This window comes from Antennarius striatus, chromosome 6 (assembly GCF_040054535.1).
Source record: "Antennarius striatus isolate MH-2024 chromosome 6, ASM4005453v1, whole genome shotgun sequence".
NCBI classification, from domain to species: Eukaryota; Metazoa; Chordata; class Actinopteri; order Lophiiformes; family Antennariidae; genus Antennarius; species Antennarius striatus.
The window spans coordinates 24231655-24251538 of NC_090781.1; positions in this window are offsets into that span (position 1 = coordinate 24231655).

The window sequence follows — 19884 nt, forward strand, 5'->3', positions numbered from 1 at the left end:
AATCATATATATATATATAATATTTCCATCTTAAACAAATTTCCTCTCTTTGTTTCAGATGGTCACAGGTGTTGATTCAACTTTTGTCGTTTTACAGCCCAGTGTTTCCGTGCTTGGCTAACGTTATCTCCAAGCGACAACCTCCGGGGCTGAGAAATGAAGCCAATGCAGAGCTGCCAAAAAAACTGCAGTTGCTCAAATGGTCATTTAAGTCTGGCTCCAGAAGCCAGTCAATCCCTATAGATGCTCTTTATTAAAACGCCAGCAGCAAAAGTAAACATGTTTGCAGCCCCTCTTTTATATATATATAAATATGTTTTGGCTCTCTTTGGATATTTTACTGTTTATAACATGTAAATAGAGATGAATTATAATTACCAGTTAAGGGCGGGGCCCCTCTTAGTGACTTTGTTAACAGAAATTATAAGAAGAAGTCTAGGATTTAAGATATTTTTGGTTTCATATTTAGAATACTTTGTATTTCATACATTGGTATATTTTCCTGATAATTTATCTTCTGAATCTGTCAGTTACCTTTAAGATCCTCCTGACATTTGTTTTATTAATTTATTCTCTCTAAATTTCGGTGGATAATTGATGGAAAGGTTCAGTCGTAAAAAACACATACAGACATCATACTACTTCTCTTTTAGGCTGTCGCTCTCACTCATAAAGTACACATTACTGTCAAAATGTGTGGATTCAGGTGGTTTTTATAACCCTACATCTACTAGAGGGGAAATAAAAGATGAAAAATGGGGGGTTTAAAACTGAAAGATAGTGTTTTAGATTCGACTTCCTTAACTAAATAAACCAAAATTGACTGAATTACACAAAAATGTGTCGTGATAAATAAACACGTTTGACTTTGGGAATGCACATTTACAAAAGAATGTAACTACAAGACATTTTGGAGGTATATATATCATTAATGTACAGGTAAGTTATTTTGCAGGTATCTGAATTTGCATGTTTCACATCCTGTTGTTCCTGCAGTTCAGACTCTACTTCACTCGATTCCACTCAGTTTTGGCGTCAGATACTTTTCCACAGGTCATTTTACTAGCTGATAATACTGCTAGTAAAATTTTAATCAAGTGCCACATCAGTATAAGGGCCAGATGTAACTTATAAATGTAACTAAATGTCACTCAATGTAACGTAAAATAAATGTAACTACTCCTTAATGTTAAATAAATGAATTTATTACTTATTCAAGTTACAAGCATTATAGTTACACAGAAAAAAATGTTTGTTCCTCTGTTCTAACATGAATCCTTTTAATTTGTCAGGTTATTAAACCCACAGAACTCCATCAATCAAGGATCAAACTATCAATCAATAAAGAAAATTAACATCAAACACAAGTTAGGACATTAACTTTGTTCAAAACGGTTTTGTCAAAGTTAAAATGGGATTCATTACTGCATTGTGGGAAATGTAGTTTTGGTCAATGCACACTTTTGACCTACTTATTTTTAGACACTCTGACCTTTTATGCTCTCGCGGGCCACATTAAATGATGTGGAGGGCCACATTTGGCCCCCGGGGCCTTGAGTTTGACACGTGCTCTAGAGTGTAGCTGGTCATCACATTAAAATCTTCAACATGACACACACCTGTTGCTCTTTGTCGTGATCCTCCCATCATCTATCAGCTGCACCTCTCATATTTATTAGCTGCAATTATAATAACGTTAAAACACGCTTTTATTGATTATGTGGAATGTTTTGGGTTTGCAAGGTGTCTCCAATCAGTGATGTGTGTATTTGACATAACCTTTTAGAACCGAGACAGATTTTTCTTTGTAGCTTCAGCAGAGGTGGAAGGTACTTTTACCCAATTTAAAAAAAAAAAAAAAAAAAAGGTGAGCCAGTACTGAAAAAACAGTTTAACTTTCAGGTGTGTAACATTATTAATGCTCCATGAGGATCCATCAGGGCGCCATCGAGGCGCTGGGACCCCCGGTAACGCGGCGCTTTGTCTGATCCAAATTAATCTGACTGCAAAACGTCTGAAAACACTCCGACCCGCCGCGCCTCCAGCATCCTCTGGCCTCTCAGCCCCAGACACACACACACATTACCCCCCCCCCACCACCACCACCACCACCACACTCAGCATTAATTCACTGTGACTGCGCCTAGAGCTGCCACCCTACAGATGCATGAGACACACACACACACACACACACACACACACACACAAGTCTTTATGACACCGCTTTGAGTGGAAATGAAAAAAGACACCCTCGGGTTTTATGGACTTTACATATGGACTATACCTCTGGTCTCAGATGTGCAGACTGGTGGGGGGGATGACTTTTCCACATGTTTCCTCTAGAACGGGTCTGAATAGGAATCAGCAGCAGCGGGAGATGATGTTGACATTATACGCTCACGCTCCCTGCTTCTTCTTTTTTTTCCCTGACATTCATATCATACAGGTCACATGTTCACGCCCACACCTGAGTGGAAAAACACATGTCATTTATTTCACACGCATATAGACGCACACACGAGGTCCAGACTGCATCCCTTAAGTGCAGAGGAGAGTCTGACTGATGGACTAAACTTTAACAGATACTCAAACGCTGATCTGCTTTCCCTCACACACACAGACACACACACACACACACACGCTTGCATAAGTGCATTGACCGCAGTCTTTCACAGCAGAATGATATCTTTTCCTCTCTGGATGTGTGATCTTTGCTCCTCTGATGGGGCTGGAGAAACAGGTCTGGTCCATAACACTCACCATATGTCTCCTGGAAACCACCAAGAACAAAACAAAGTCATCAACAATCCGTCAGGTGGGGGGGCAGACTGAACTCTTTTCACTCCCAGATGACCTCAGATTCATTCTAGCCGCGGTTTTATCGACTTAAAGATTCCTAAAACCCTTTTCAACTCCGGACGCAAACGAGAAATTTATTCGTGCAATGAAGTCCAGACTCATAAATACACATTATTGAGACCTTTTGAAAAGTATGACTGCTATTACTTATTTATCATGATCCACTGTTACATTATCAAAAAGTCAGTCTGGTCACAGCTCTGATGCATATGATGGACTTTTTTTAAAAGAAAAACACATATTCATAGAAGAATCAATCAGCGTTTCACTTTTGAGTTGATTGAAAAGACGTGAGTGTTCTCACTCTGCCTATCAATCACGCTTCGATCAAACGCTATCCTTTAATTTGCTTCGCCCACACGCTGTAGAAAATGTGTGTGAATACTTTTTCTTATTACAGGTAAACCTCAGGTAAACTTTTTATTTTTCCTTGTATTTTATTTGAAAACCAACGAATAATCGAGAGCGACGTAACTCAAAAGTCGTGGTTTAATGTAAATGTCTAATCAAAATTAACATAAAATGACAGTCACAGATTTTGCAGTGCACAAATTCATAATAGCCGACAATATGGTGAAGAAAATCAAGCAGGTTTGACGGAACTGTGAATTTTTCTCTTCCATCACTGATTCTGTTCAGTTCTTTTTTTGACTCTAAAGTTTCACTTGTGGGTTTTTAACAAAAGAGAAATTCATTCATTCATTTTCTGTCGGGGGTGGGGGGGTGTAACCTACCTCAGCTGAATTTGCGCATAAGATGGGTACACCCTACACAGGTCACCAGGTTATCATAGGGCTACATAGAAAGAAAAGGAACAATCCACACTCATACTTATGTCTGTTCCAAAATCACCAGTTCAACCAGACTACATGCTTTTGACAGTGGTGGTGGGTGGGGGGGGGATCCGGGGGTAATGGTGCTCCCCACTGCTCCACCAAGTGGCCCCTGAAGAAAAGATTCATTAGGAGTAAATTGTTCTATTAGTTGCTTAACAAGAATAATCCATTAAAATATTTTCTTTTTCTTTTTCTTTTTCTTTTTTTTTTCAACATGGGAATAACATTTATGATTAAATCTTGCCGTCAAATGGAGCAGAGCAAACGGCCTTACAAAGCAGTTTGATTCATTTTCTAATTAAATTAATTGAACGTGCAACTGATCAGGTGCAGGTGGCTGCCGTCGAGTTAAAACGAGCAGTTTACGAGCGATTGTGTGCGGTCGGGAGAGCCGCGACTCGGGGAAAAAAGGAACAATGATGAGAATTCATTTTTTAAAATTTCATTACATAAAGCACTGAAAGTTACTCAAGACCTCCAGTGATTGAACTGTGTTTGTTTTATCAGACCCTCGACTGCGACAGCAGCAAATGTGTCAGCTCGCCCAGAAATTGAGATAAATCAAATTCTCCTTGAGTATTCAAAATGTTTTCAACTTTTTCTTTGTGCTTGATCTGCCAAGGCATTAAATCCAAGCTGAGTCACTCTACTGTGTCTTAATTAAGGAGACCACTTTGGAGATTTATTCTTGAGACCAATTACGGCATCTATGACTCTACGGTGGAATCAATCAGTGCTGGTAATATGACATCATAAGTGACTAAGCAACTCTCCTGAATGACATTATGGCAGCAATGAAAAGAAATGTCTTTAGATGAGCGGCAGGCTGGAGGCCAGACAGACGATGGAGTCCGGTTATTTCTTGGTATTGAAATTTGGTTGAAGTTAAGATATAAATGCACTCTAACAAAATGATATCATAAAACATGTTATATGTTATATCATTTTAGTATGTAACTCCATTCTAAATCTAATGTCAAGCATGTTGGAGGGAGATAACTATGCAATATTAACTTTTTTTTTTTGCTGCTCCAGCAACGCCGTTCTGCACCATCCGACTGATTCAACACAACTGCCTCATTAAGTCGTAGATGGATCGCCATGAAATCTGATTCATGCACTCACTGAACCCTGATCAATTCAATTTACCAATGCATTTTCAATGGAGAACTCATTCTTGGTAGATGAGTCCGATTTGAAAGTGGAACATGAAATCTCTCAGGCAGAACTCTGTCCGAAACAACTTTATAATCCAAAAAAGTAATCAAGACCAAGATGCAGTTTGCTTTGGACTATTTGCTTTCCTGTAAGCGAACACATTGAGGCTCACATATAACAATGATCAGCTAAATGCTAACGTTGTAAACCTGGAGGGATAATCCCAGAGGAAGAACCTCAGAATCGTCGACTTAACCCCCATCCCGTGAAAGTCTTTCACGAGTACCTGACTGGAAATGTGACGTCCAGTATCAAAACCCTTAATCGGATATTCTCTGCTTTCATACATTCATCATCTGAGGGCCAGGTGAAATGAAACACAAGTCATCTGAAGCAGACCTGGCACACATTAGTGAAGATTAAAGCACCGCCTTTCTGAAGCGACCGACACAAAGGGAGACGCGACAAAAGCTTTAAACCTTTGGCTCCACAGCCGGAATGACAAGGAGTGGATTTCAGTCACACAACGGGGGGGGGGGCATCTCTGTGACCTCCACATTTTTTACAACTGACAAAGGATTAGTCATTGGAGGAGGGAAGGGATTGGCTCACTAGATAGAACCCAAAATGACATGATGCCCTAAAAAAACATTTTTCTCAGCTCCGACTTACATTTTCCTTCCTATTTCAGTTTAATTTTCCTTCTAGCCCGCCAGTATAATTCAGAAGTATGGTGAAGTTTCAATTAATTTTTTTTTTTTTTTGTAAATGTCAGTCTTAACCCACGATTCATTCTGCGTTTATTAGTTGATCCCGTTTTGTTTGTTCTTTTGCTGGGCGGTTGCAATTCTGTGGGATGTGATGGCAAAAAAAATTCAAGCTCCAGGGATGTAAATGGCAGCAGGTGTTAAGTTTGGATTACTGGGACGAAGGTTTAGTTCACTTTTTTTTTAACTTTATTATAGTGTTTCTTCGTCCCATCTTGCACATGTATGATGCACTTCTTTATCTCTTGCAGCTGGAAGTGATGGACGACTTCAATGTGGTGGACAAACAGACCTGCACAGAGCTGCTTCTTATCCTCTTACTCACCCATTGACGCAGTCCTTCTCCATTCTATAGGGTCATCAACTGTCCTGTGATGTTCCTGTTATCTGACCTTTCAATACCGGCCGTTTAATTGAAATCCACACACCTTGGAGCTGGAAGCTGCCAGCGATGTCCTCTGTTGAGCAGCTACTTGCAACAACTTCAGCAACAAGAATGATGCTGCTCATGTCAGGGACTCAATTTTATAGCTCTCTAAAGGGAAAAAAAGTAATCATTATAATTGATGATGAAACCGATGACCTTCAGGAGGAAGAGCAAGGACTAATTGTAATCTAGTGCTGTATTGTACAAGCTAGGATTGCTATTGCAGGACCTGTCAGCAGATTCAGGTGAACAAACCAACTTAGTTCTAAGGCTTGTTAAAAACCACCTTTGCAATGGGAGATGACCTTTGGAGTCAATTTTAGGTGCCCGATATGTATATTAATACATTTTAGAGACGTTCTGGTTCCAGTTTTTAAAATGCACAATTGTTAATCTTTCACAGGAACTCAATGTACTTTGTGTTTGGATTTTGCGTAATGTCGTAAGTCAGATTGTTTAACGTTCAAGAGGGTCTCATCTCCGTGACTGAGATTAAAAAAATTATTCTAACTTTTACAAAAAAACAATATGCTGTAATAATAATTCTTCTGTTTTAAATTTCTTTAAAACAGATTTGGGAGAAAAAAAAAATTTATGTAACACATGATCTGCATCCAATTTTAAGATTCAACAAACATGTGTGTTAAAAAAAATTATATATTTGTTCCCAACTGGTCAACGGTTAGATGTATTTTCCCATTTTGTTCATGTAGGTTATTCCCCTTCGTGGGCTTGTACAAGCAGCCATGAGATAATTTCTCTTTTATAAATTTGACGAATTATTATTATTATTATTATTATTATTATTATTATTATTATTATTATTATTATTATGTGTTGTTGATTTCTTTGTTCTGTTGTCATTGCTTTATGACTCTAATAAAAAAAATGTACAAAAAAATTATATACACCATTCTTGAACTTTTCATACCTTAATATAAGTAACCATGTATTTTCCAAAGCTATAAAGCTAATGGAAAACTCCCATGAAATATATTTTACTGTACAAATAACTGTGTGTGGATACTGAAAATGTAAGTGGCCCCTCTGTGGAAAATGTGGCCCCTGAGTTGCTTAAAACCCAGGATTATGGTGACTTTACTCCACCAGCAGACTTAAATTAGAAAGGTGAAGTTTCCATTGGCAACCGTCTACTTTTGCTGAATCACAAGTTTTAAATGCCAAGTTTATCATTAACATTAATTAGCACCAAGCTTCACCGATGTCCAAACAGAGGTTGTCTTGTTCCTACATTTCCCTAGGGATCAATAAAGTATTTATCTTTCTCGTTCTCTCTAATAATGATGAATTGATCTGATTGGCCAAAGGTCAGAAAAACACCAAAACATTTAGAGCAAAATCTCAAATCTCGTTTCTTCCCACGGCTTCACAAATTAAAATCCTCACTCCTCTAGAACCTGAATGACATTCTGTTAATGAATTAATTGTAAGTGAACTCCAATCAGTCCTCAAGTCAAGTGCGGATGCTCGTCTAGAAGTGCACGTTTACTTCTTGCACTTGAATTGAAATGCATCTTGGGTAACTGTGGAGCAGAGATTAACATGACCTGCTGTGAATTATGGGGAAGGACCATAACTCTTGGAATGATGACTTTCCTGACACTCCTCCAGGCTGTGTGACTAAACAGAGATGATTTTAAGCATTTTAGAGGGTTGCATGCAAGAAATAAATAAAATAAATGAACGGAATTAGATTTAAGAAAACAAATAAATCTTCGTTGACTGCGGCACCATTTAATTCCATATCATTCCGGTAATGTGACTGAACTAAAAGCCAAATTGATGGATCACACTGTTGAACGCAAAAACCTCTTATTTACAATATGTCACTCGTGCTGTATTTACAGTTAGAACAACAAACTTTGTATTTAACCTGATGACTCTGCATTTTTACAGTAAATCACTGGAAGTTGGAAAGGGCTCATAAAAACATTTTCAAACACATTTTTTTCACTTGAAGGTCATACACACAAAATCCAAGACGTAAGATTTTATCTGCTGTCAAGTGACGACAACAACACACATTTTTCCACCTGCTGCTGCACCATTTAATGTATATGCAAATGTATTTATGCATAAATAGATATAAAATCTTATTCCATAGGTGCCCTGTTGTTCAGGACTACCAATCTGAAATTATGGAATCTGTCTCTAAGGTTGAAACTGTAGCAGTTACATATTGATGAGAAGTGGATCAATAATCTAGTAATCAGTTTAGTTTAATATCTCTTAAACATATGTCTGGTTGATTGATATAAGGTTTGCATTTTCTTATTTTTTTTGTATTTTTTTCTTGTATGGACAAAGTGATTTGGAAAATGTCTCTTTTCGTGTCTTTTAAAACTTCTATAGTCAAACTCACCATTTGTCAGATGCATTATTTTAAATGCACTGTGCATCTCCTGCCACTAGGGGCGTCATAATACTAAAAACAAAACACATTAAGCAAAGGATCATGGGAGTTGTCCTCATAGTTAAATGCTTATAATAATCAACCTGAGCACTACACAACAAAATATACAATAAAAATATAGGCGTTATAGGTACATTTTATTGTACATATTACCTCTTCCACCCCAGGATAAATTTAATTTAACTGCTGAATCAGCTGAATTTAAAAGCGATCAGGTTATTATTGGGTGCATCAGACTTTTAAGTGCTTTTATATCTAATTGTCCCTTAAATGTGTGGTCGAGCCTGCATGAAACCAGTTCCAGTCTGCGATGTGGCCCAGTAGTGAAGGGTGGGGGTGTTGGTGGGGGGGGGGGATCCCCAGGGGGGTGATGGAGGTCCTTGACATAAAAGGTCTCCACTCACAAGGAACGCCTAAGCGCGACCGCAGCATCATTAACGGAGGTTTGGCCTGATGAAGGAGCGAAGCGAGCAGGAAACGGGGCTGAAGCTGAAGGCAGGTGGAAGAAGGAGGGCTGAAGTGAGGAATGGATACCCCCCCACCCACCCACACACACACTTCACGGCGCTGAAGGAGATTGGTGTTTGTTTGGGTGAACCGACTGAACTGAACTTATGGAGGAAACACTTCTGCACAGATTCCACAGCAGCGACTTTATAGCCGGGACATTATCATGCAGGAGCTGTGATTGAGGGCCGTTCCAGCCTGTGGCATCATGTCAGTGAGTGTGGGAGATGATTGGATGCACTTGTGCATGCTTCGCCATAAAGCAGGCAAGCATTGTGATTGGCTGAACAAATAGCCATTGGAGAATTAATCAAAGTGTAGCCGTACTCCCGAATGCTTTGCAAGACAAACAAAAACCGTTCCCACTCCCTCCGCTGCTGTTCTTCTCATCTTGTATTCCCTCTTCTCCTTCTTCCTTCCTCTTAAAAACACTGGCACAGATCTCAGCCAAAACTAATCGTTTTTTATTCATGCTTTTAGCAGGCCTGCAAAAAAAAAAAAAAAAAAAAGTATTGGATTCCTTTAAGATGGAGCAGAAGGCACAGTTTAAAACGACATTATCCTTCCAACAACCTTCAATCAATTAAATTCACTATTGAGCAAATGAAAAATAAAAAAAAAAGGAGGGGAAAAATGCTACTAATGGGGCCTAAAGAGATTTGGCACCCACACAGACACACACATACACATAGCCACACACACACACACACACACACACACACACACACACACACACACACACACACACCCAGGTCCTCTAAAGTTTATGGAGATGGCCTCATACCACCTTAAGACTTGAAAACACACACATTTGCTGGTTGCAGAGGGCAGATGCTGGCGTTTGATTGTTACTCTGAGACGCTGTTAACACATTTGGAACCAGATTATCTGATGCCCCTTAATGTCTGACACACACACACACACACACACACACACACACACACACACACACACACACACACACACACACACACACACACACACACACACACACATTGGCTGAAAACCCAAAGCAAACTCCCTGTTAGAAGAGATCGTTTGAGGCTATGCAGAGTAAACAGCTGTTACCGCTTTGGACACTTTGCTGAATGGAACTCGCTGAGTGCCATCAGCCGGCAGAGAGCCTCACACACCAGACTCAGTGAATTCCGACACTTTTGAGAAGCGTGAACAAAGAATTTGCCGCCAGCAACAAGAGAGAAGAATCTAATCTCTCGCAGGAAAAACACTCACTTTGGTGGATTCCGGCGGGAACCAACAGGCTCTGCTACCTGTGTTTTGTACTAAATGTGATTAGGGCTTTGTGCTGACAGGTGACTGAATGTCTTGACTCACATCATTAAATCACATCCAGCTCTCCAGAGAGACTCCTCCATTCTTCTTCTTTGTTTCTTCACACACACTCCCTCCTCTTTGTTTCCCTTACAAATTAGATCTACTTTCTCTTTCATAGTTTAGATGGATTACAACGTCTCCTGAGCTGTAAATCTATTAATATTCACTTTGGAGACCCAAGGCTATAAAACAGAAAAGCCCCACACAGGGAACACACACATGATTGACGCTGGATGTGTGTGTTTGTTTTATGTGTCATCTTGAGACTGATAAAATTAGTCCACTGTGGTCACAGTCCTCAGATCAGGTAGAGAATAAAGAGAGGAGATGATGTTGTTCCAAGTTCACCAAGTTTTGGGGATAAAGAAGTGATTCCTGAACCAGATGTCTGCACTGGTAAAGACTGGAGAGGAGGATTGTGGGAAATCTTGGGAAGTGCACTTTAGTTTCATACAGGTAAACTCGTCATTAATCGGTTTGTAAAATGACGTACCGGTAAGTTGAATGAACTCGTCTCCATGCTAAACTGTAGATAACTATTCCCAGTGTTGTGTTGAATTTTTTTCACAAATGTAATTTAATAATATTTGGTTAATATGAATCTATTTGAAACTGACAAATAATTTAAAAAAATTTTTTTTAATATAGTACAGAAAAAAGGGTTAGTAAAAATATGAAAATATATGTTTTTATTCTGATTTATTGTACAGTAACATGATATTAGGTGTTTTTAACGGTTTACTAGTGATTTTATGATTCCAGTATTTGTGGCCGATATTCGTGTTCCAATATTTTACCTTCACATACATCGCATCTCCCCTCTGTGGATTATTATATTCAAGGTTGGGTGAGAAATCATTTGCTGAGATACATAGACACAGAAGGAGGAAAGCATTCCCGTTCAAATCATCTTTATTTGACGCAGAACCGACACTTCAGGCTTCTGTTCATGACTTCACCTGAATCTCTTTATATCGCAATTCATTTCAACATTGCAAAGCCTTTATGGGAGGTAGTACAGAGGGGTGACCCCCCACCACCACCACCACCACCACCACCATCACTACTACCCCCCACAGAGCGAGAACATTTACAGTACGACAAGAAAACATACAAATAATGCATACAAATACTATTTTATCAAAAGCACCTGGCTGATAGTTCAGCCGTACTCTCTACATCCGTGTGTGTGTGTGTGTGTGTGTGTGTGTGTGTGTGTGTGTGTGTGTGTGTGTGTGTGTGTGTGTGTGTGTGTGTGATTGAATGATGTTGTGCTCCTGACAGGAGAACTTTGTGCTTATCTGAAACAGCACATTGCCTTTCCCTCCCCCTCACTCACTGTCAGCGGATCAAGGGGGAGAGTTGGCGAATCATCGTGATTCCTTTCTTATTTGCTGAATCTGTTCATTTTCTATTCATTTGGAATTGCTAGTCCTTGATAAATGGTGAAATATCCTTTTTTTATATTATATGGCAAGAAAAGACAAAACAATCTGAAAGAACTATAACAAAAAGATGAATATATGATGAATATATGAATATATATGATTTATATGATTTAATCCAAAGCAGAATAATCTCGTTCTACCTTTTTTTGTTTCATAACAACAAACTGTGGGTTTGGATTCGTCATTTTTTGGGTGGAGCTGTAATTCCTACTCCAAAACCAGAGAGATATCCACTGGAACCACATCTACTGATGGGACGGGAAAATCAAAAGACTTCCCTAAATCTCAGGCACGCTGAGAATCAGCCCCCCCCCATTCACCCCGGGGTATTTATACCGAAGACAGAGTTCTCCAAAAAATCCTCTGGATCCCAGTTTAATATCTGACAATGTGGTTCTGTGATGGAACCAAGCAGAAAAATGCAGTCTTATTTGATTAAACTCATCTTAATCTTCACCACTTCATTGTTTGATTCGTTAAAAGTTATTTATTATAAGTTATTTTGAACTTCTGTAAATGTTGAATATGTTTAAGCGGTCCTTTATGATAAAGACAACTTCAGTAGAATGAATTTAATGTCTGGTGAGGTTTTAAAAGATTCGTCTTGCTCCTGGCAGCCTGTGTTGTCATGGTAATACATCAGCTCAACTTCGGGCAAAGCCAAAGATGAAACAGAGAACATGAGACAAAAGAGAAATGAAAGTGTAGAATGAAAGAAAACATCAGTGAAGCAGAAGAAAGCCGTTCAGAGGGTACAAACTAAAAGGGTTTGTCATCACAAATAAAGCCAAACGCACCAAAAACAGCCAATCGTGTGACGAGAGAGAGACATGAAAAGGTCAGGAGGAAGAGAAGCGATAGAACGGAGGGGTGAAAAGGTCATCATTATAAAGACAGCACAGGAAATATGGTATGAAGTGTATGAAGTGATGATGTGTGTCAGCGGGTTTCCTTCTAAATGAGACTGTGGCGCAGCGGAGTGAGGAAGACGAGGAGGCGACTCCTCCACCCATCCCTCCTTAGAGCGGATGAGACGGAGGCAAGAAAAAACAGAGAGGAAGAGGAGAGAAAAGTAGAAAAAGTTCAGTTTAAGGAGAGCAGAGGAGGAACAGACGGCACGATACGTGATGGAGAAAGATTGGGGAGGGAGGATGGGGGAAATGGAGGTGTGGTGAAACCTTTATCCGTGACCAATGAGGAAAGTCATGTGACATAATGTCCTGTTCTGATTTCTGACCCTGAATCTCGTTGAGTCTGATTTGATGCAGGAAAAACACTGAATAGTTTAATTTATAATTGTATAAAAGCTTCTCTTAACTAATCTCATCTTATCTTTCTTAACTTAACTTAACTTAACTTAACTTAACTTAACTTAACTTAACTTAACTTAACTTAACTTAACTTAACTTAACTTAACTTAACTTAACTTAACTTAACTTAACTCAACCTTAACTTATCTGATTGAAACGTTTGATTGAAATTCATCTTCCCTTTTCAACCTGTTCTGAGTGACTTTTATGTCTGTCTGGAGCTGGATTTTCATTCTGTGTCCAGTTTTCTCCTCGTCTTATCTGGTTTTTGTCGTCTCTCCACACCCCAGGGCAACACCAAGCCCTTTAGCCGCTAAACGCTTCACCATACTCGAGCACTAGTTGCTAATCTTATCTGTTAACTGGTGCAGATCAGAGCACGAAGTAAAAAAGTTGCTCCAAAGAAATATCTCAGGAACAAACTGGAAAACGTTTGTTGTCGTAATATTTTTGCAGAAAGAATAATAATTTGTAAAATATTGACTTCTGAGGGGGGGGTGGGGTTTGGATTTTAATGTATTTACATACATAGACACAGACAAGGGAGAGTGGAGCTGGGGGCGGGTCAGCCATAAACCAAAAACCACTCTCATCAAGAAAAACAGACTTACAACCTCATAAAGACAAGCCACATTCAATCACACGCGCTCAGCCCCCGCCCACCTCCACTCCTTCTATTTCATTTTCAGATTTTCTTTTTTTTTTCCACATCCCATCCAAAGTTTACTGACGTCTTTTCTGTGGTGTCTCCCCTGAAAAAAAAAAGAAAAGCGTCTCCTTTTTTTTTAACAACTCTCCATCTCTGTTCTGTTATCTGTTTCAACTCCATCTCTCTTTCGCTCTCATCTTTCACTTCCTGTCATTCATCCGTCCGTTCTCTCACCCACTCTGCCTTTCTTCTTCTCTCTCTGGTGTTTTTCATTAGAGGAGTAGGGGGGGGTGATTACTCCAGCATATGTGAGGGGTCTGTGAATCTATCATCACACGTCAGCCACACACACACACACACACACACACACACACACACACACACATATATGAGATGACGAAGCATAGAAAGGGAGCATTTCTTCACGCGTCCACACACTCCTCCTGGTCCCGTGAGACCTGAGCGGTGGTCGGCTTTACAAAGACGATTGATTTTCACAATAAAATGTAAGATGGCACACCTGTCAGTCAAGATGATGTTGGGGGGGGGGGCAAAGGTGACAGGAGATGTTGGAACTACAGCTCCTGAGAACCCCCCACATGGAGACAAACCCGGACTCCCACAGTCAAAGAAAAGAGACGTTCAGAAGCTGGTAATTGGAGCACGAAGATGAGTTTCATATCCCAGAATGCTTTTCTGGTGATTTATCCGTTGGTGAGACACACGGCAGTTCTCCTGGAAAATAAACTTGTTGTAAGAGCGACAAACCCCATCACCACAGAGCATTTTTATGAAAGTGCAAATGCGTAAATCTGTTTGAAAACGCTCAAATATATCCAGTAACGGTTTTTTTAAAAAATTTTTGCGGTGAATGATGATTTCTTCATAGCCTCCAGCGTGGAATTAAAAAAAAGAAAGTGTCATTTAGAAAAAGATAGTCTGTGTATAATTTGTGCTAAACAAGTTGGGAATTGTTTGAATTTCTGTCTCCATTTGGGGATTTGAGCGTTCACTCGACTCCCTTTGTCTTTCCGTTCTTTAGTTGGATTGGTTCTGAGGATTTTTGGAGGAACTCCACCAAGGATTGTAAAATAAATAGTCTGGCGTTAGCAGCTGTAAAAAAGTGGCAGAAGATGAGTTCTATCAGCGGGACTCCTTTGTTAGTCAGAGCTGCTGATTCGCGCTCTGATCTGCCACGTCTACAATTAAAACTTGGATGCATTTAGGGCATGTAAGAAGTTGATTTTGTGGAGAACTAAATAAAGACGCACTGACACAATCAGTCTGCTCCCCCTGTTAACCTGTCGGTGAACTGACGCGTCGACGCTGGATGTTTCTACCCAACAGTCAGGAATCTAAAAAAAGGAAGAACTAACTAGAAAGATTTTAAATATGCATATAAACACTACCATAAAATAGGATTTTGTGCAAAATATGGGCCCATCGTGTTGTGAGAAAACAGTAAGACGACTAAAGCCCGTAAAAGATCGAGGGGTTTTTTTTGGAGGTCATTGAGATAGAATCCCAAAATCTACGAATCAAACACTGACCAATCGATTATTCCAGAATTTGGAATATAATTTAACCCTGACACAGAATTTAAAAACCCTGCCAAGTTAACAACTTCTATCAGAAGTAGATGAAGTCGCAAACTTAAATGTTTTTAATTTACAAGAATGAACGAAAGGGAAGCTGTGGTTTTTGTTTTTTTATATCAGTCATGTGACTCCAGTCTCGACTTTAAACCGTTGCATGAGAAAATGGAAACTAAAACACCATGTGGTCAAATTTTCGTTTCTTTTATTAACTTTTATTGGGCGTCGTTCGGCTAAAGTAAATTTATTTCTGTGTTTTACCTTCCTTTTTACAGTTGTTTCACACAATCCATAAAAAAATGATTTCAGTAATGAAAGTAAAGACAGGGAACATTCCAAACATCCCATCCTCCATCCACCATAGGTTTAAAGAACAACGTCTTAAAATAAAGAAATAAAACCACTGATCTCATTATTTCCATGAGGCCAGATCAGCGATGAAGGCAGCTTCAGACTGGATGTCATCTTGTGTCTTTTGGGTATAAATCTATGTCATAAAAAAGCTTTTTGGTTTCCATGATATGAATATAAAATAAATCCTGCAGCAAAAAAAAAATATACTGCTCCTTTAAAGCCCCATGACGCACTGGCGATGCATCTGGGGTGTACCCCGCCTGTAGAAAAGGATGGATGGATGGATGGATGGATAGATGGGTGGATGGATGCTCCTTTAACGTACTTTGATCATCATAGTGGGTGGGCTTTAGTGTCTGATCAATAATCAATACATCCATGGGTGTGAGCTGGTGTTCGATGACTTCTGTGTGCTGCTGCTGTGATTGCAGGGAGCAGGATGCAGTGTGGCGTAAAGCCACCGCTTCATCCCGCACTTAATCACACGCTGCAGCTCGGAGTAAAGATCTAATCACACACACACACACACACACATACACACACACGACTGCATGAATGCTGATCATCTCACTAATGTGTTCATCAGGCTGCAAATATATGAACAAACAAAAGCACGGGGGATATTGGCACGTGTCTTTCAGAAACGGATGAGAAATTCCATCTTTTTCCACTTTAAGTAACATCAGATCACACACACACACACACACACACACACACACACACACACACACACACACACACACACACACACACACACAGAAAGAGAGAAACAGACACACACACACACACACACACACACTTTGTGATCTATCTCAATGCCACGCCTCAACAGATTCAATCAGAGGGGAGACTTTGTTTTTTTTTCCCCTATCTGTGGTTTTATTTTTCTACCCCCCTCTCTCTCTCCCTTAACCCACCAACCCACACACACGCACACACACACACGCACATACACACACACACACACACGCACACACACACACAAACAATATCTCTTTCATTTCTCGGTTGGAGCAAAATAACTTCAGTCTGAATGCTTCCACAGTCCTCGCTATAAAACTAAATTCAGATTTACAACCACACACACACACACACACACACACACACACACACACACACACGCAACAGTAAACTGATGTGTGTGATACGTACTCTCATTTACTGTGTGTCTCTATATACATTACTGTATATAGAGACCCTATAGTTGTTTGTGGGAATTAATTACAAGTGTGTGTTCACTCTGTTTGACCCTGAGAATTTATTCCACACCCACACCAATACGATGTCACACACTTACACACACACACACACACACACACACACACACACACACACAGTTTGAATGACACTGTGTGTCCCTCATCACGTCCGAACGTAAAAGAAGAGGTGATGCTGAGTTACAAACTGATGAATGAGTTTTTTTGTTGTTTGACAGCTGAATAAACATAAACATAATTAGATGCAACCTTCAGCTACCCAGCATTCAGTGGGAGGCTCGCGTCTGAACATTTGCTGCTCGAACATATGCAACTTGTTCAGTTTAAGTCCAACTGATTTTTTAGCAGCTAATTTAGTTTATTTTACCTCCATCAAATGTTTTTGGTGTTTTGTTTTTTTATTTATTTTAGTTTTTTTAAAACTGGACTATTAAAAACCAGTTAAACTAATATATTCATTTATTTACGTATTTATTTTGACAAGTGACAGTTTGTGGAGACCTTCATGGAGCCCCTGGGAGATGAAGATCGGTAGAATGAATAAAAAGGAGCTGCACCTCCGACCAGAAGGGGCGCTGTGAGGAGAGCTCCATTACACATTTGTTTAGAAAAAACAGGGCCATTGAAATGTGGCCACAATTTGTGTTCAGACTCAAATTTCAGGGGGGGGACTTAGCTGTCAGTCGGTTTTTGTGTCAGATTTGATGCTATTGGGATTAACGGTGTGTGATTTTTTGAAATTATTTAGTTAATCTATTTTTGTCTTAAACAGAAACAATAATTGGAAACAATCGCTCTGAGACAGAATTGAAAATCTAGCCCAAAAAAGAGCTGAAAGACTCTAAAATGCTTCATAGAACCAAGAGAACTTCCAGATTTTGGTGAATTTAATTTTAAATTGAATTACCAAAATAGAAGAATATCAGAGCTGCTGCAGATGAATATTTTTGTATTAAAAAAAGTGTTCCTTTCGTTGATCCATCCAGTGTTAACTGTCATGGGACGATCAGAACATCCACGTGTGAACCTTGACACTAATCGATCGCCGTTGATCAGCCTCCAGCTGTTCATCATACAGACAATTTTGATGAACCACACACTATTTAAACTCTGTCGCACGGTTTCTGTCGCAGGAACCCATTGCAGCGCCGTCTGACAGGTCAAGTCTGCTTTCTCTCTGCCATTCTGCCTCTTTTCATGACACAGAATGGAGAAATATCCACCATTCACAGGCTAAAGGAATAAATCATGCAGTTGGAGCGCTGAAATATGGCAGCTGATTGACTAATTAAAAAAAGGAAATCCCATTTTCTCGTCAACTTTTCATATCCCGGGACTGATTTGATACGCTTGATTCAATACCAAATTCCAAAATCTCACCTGAGGCAGCGGATATTGCCAAGTGTCTGAGTTGAAATCCATCTGTTAGTGTGAGAAAAGCGAGCCGGCTGCTGTCTGCCTCAGCAGAGCAGGTTGCACTTCAGACTTAAGCAGATGCTAAAACTAAATTAAGATGTCTTATCTTATTTCTGCTTGCTCCTCAACTCCTGAGCCCTGATGGCTGCATCCCAGTCGCTCCCCTCTCATCCTCCACCTCCTTCTATTAAGTTATGTTGACTTCTCTTTTCTCTTCCTCCTGTATAAACTCTGTGACACAGGAGGATAAAGAGTGTTTCAAGTGTCAGTCTAAGTCTGTGGTTCACTCAACAAACACACACGGATGGATTAATGCCAGACATCACTTTTTTCTTTTTTAAGTGACTTTTTGTTCCATTTCTACTAATTAGACTCATTTTGTGAACTTAATTTATTTATTTATTTATTTATTTATTTATTTTTGCAAAGTAACCGTGTGATTAATGAGATCTGAAGAGAGCAGGGCCGACGGATGATGCCATCATCAGGACCGCTTCTGATTGGACGACAGATTTTTGCTTTTATGTTGTCAATGATGTCAGATATTATCTATCATTATATTTATTTTACAAACACAGCAGCTCAAAAATGATTTTACTGCAGCCGGCATTGGGTTAACATAATTCCATCAGACGTGTTGAAGTTAGTAACGTCTTGATTCAGACAAAAACGTTGACCTAAAGTGAACGTCCACATTACTGGATTCATTGACTTAAGGCGTCAGCTGATGAGGAAGTCATCTGTTCTGTTCATGATAAGAGTCAGAAATCGAACCCCCCACCAGCAGCAGCACCCCCCCCCCCTCAAGTTCAGCATCATCTTTCACTGAGATGTTTCACGTCTGACATCATAAAAACCCGAGTCATGAATAAAATCATACCTGCTGAGGGAGGTTATCACAGTGAGGGACAAGACTGAGACTTGTTTCTCCTGCCCAATTTATTTATTGAGTCCATTATTAAGATTTGTTGGTCAACACACACACACACACACACACACACACACACAAACACACACACACACACACACACACACACACACACACACACACACACACACACACACACACACACACACACACACACACACACACACACCTTCTAATGTTTAAACCAAAGTCTACATGAGTCCAACCCCAGTGGAAAACCTTCTGACAGGAGCTCACCGCTGCTCCAGACTCGAGACTGAAAACAATATATTTTACTGGCTCCTACCAGAAAACAAAGGTTTTTATTGGCTGTCTAGATGAAAAACAGCCAATCTAAGTGAAATAAAAGGGGATAGATCAAATCTAGATAAAAAGAAGAAAAAAACCCAATATGAACTTTTTCTTTTACATTCAGGAATCGCACTTTGGTACGGGACGTTATTAAGAACATACTTTATTCTGAAGAACGACTGTATCAACTGTTCACACCATGTATTAAACCACAAATGACGTATTTCTCAGTTAAAAACTCGTGTTAAATTGTCTTCCATCTGATGTATTTCTGACTCCTTCCGCTGATAAATCATTCATTTTCTTTATTGTCCATTAGAAGAGCCACACAGACATGTGGAGGGTTGTTCGAC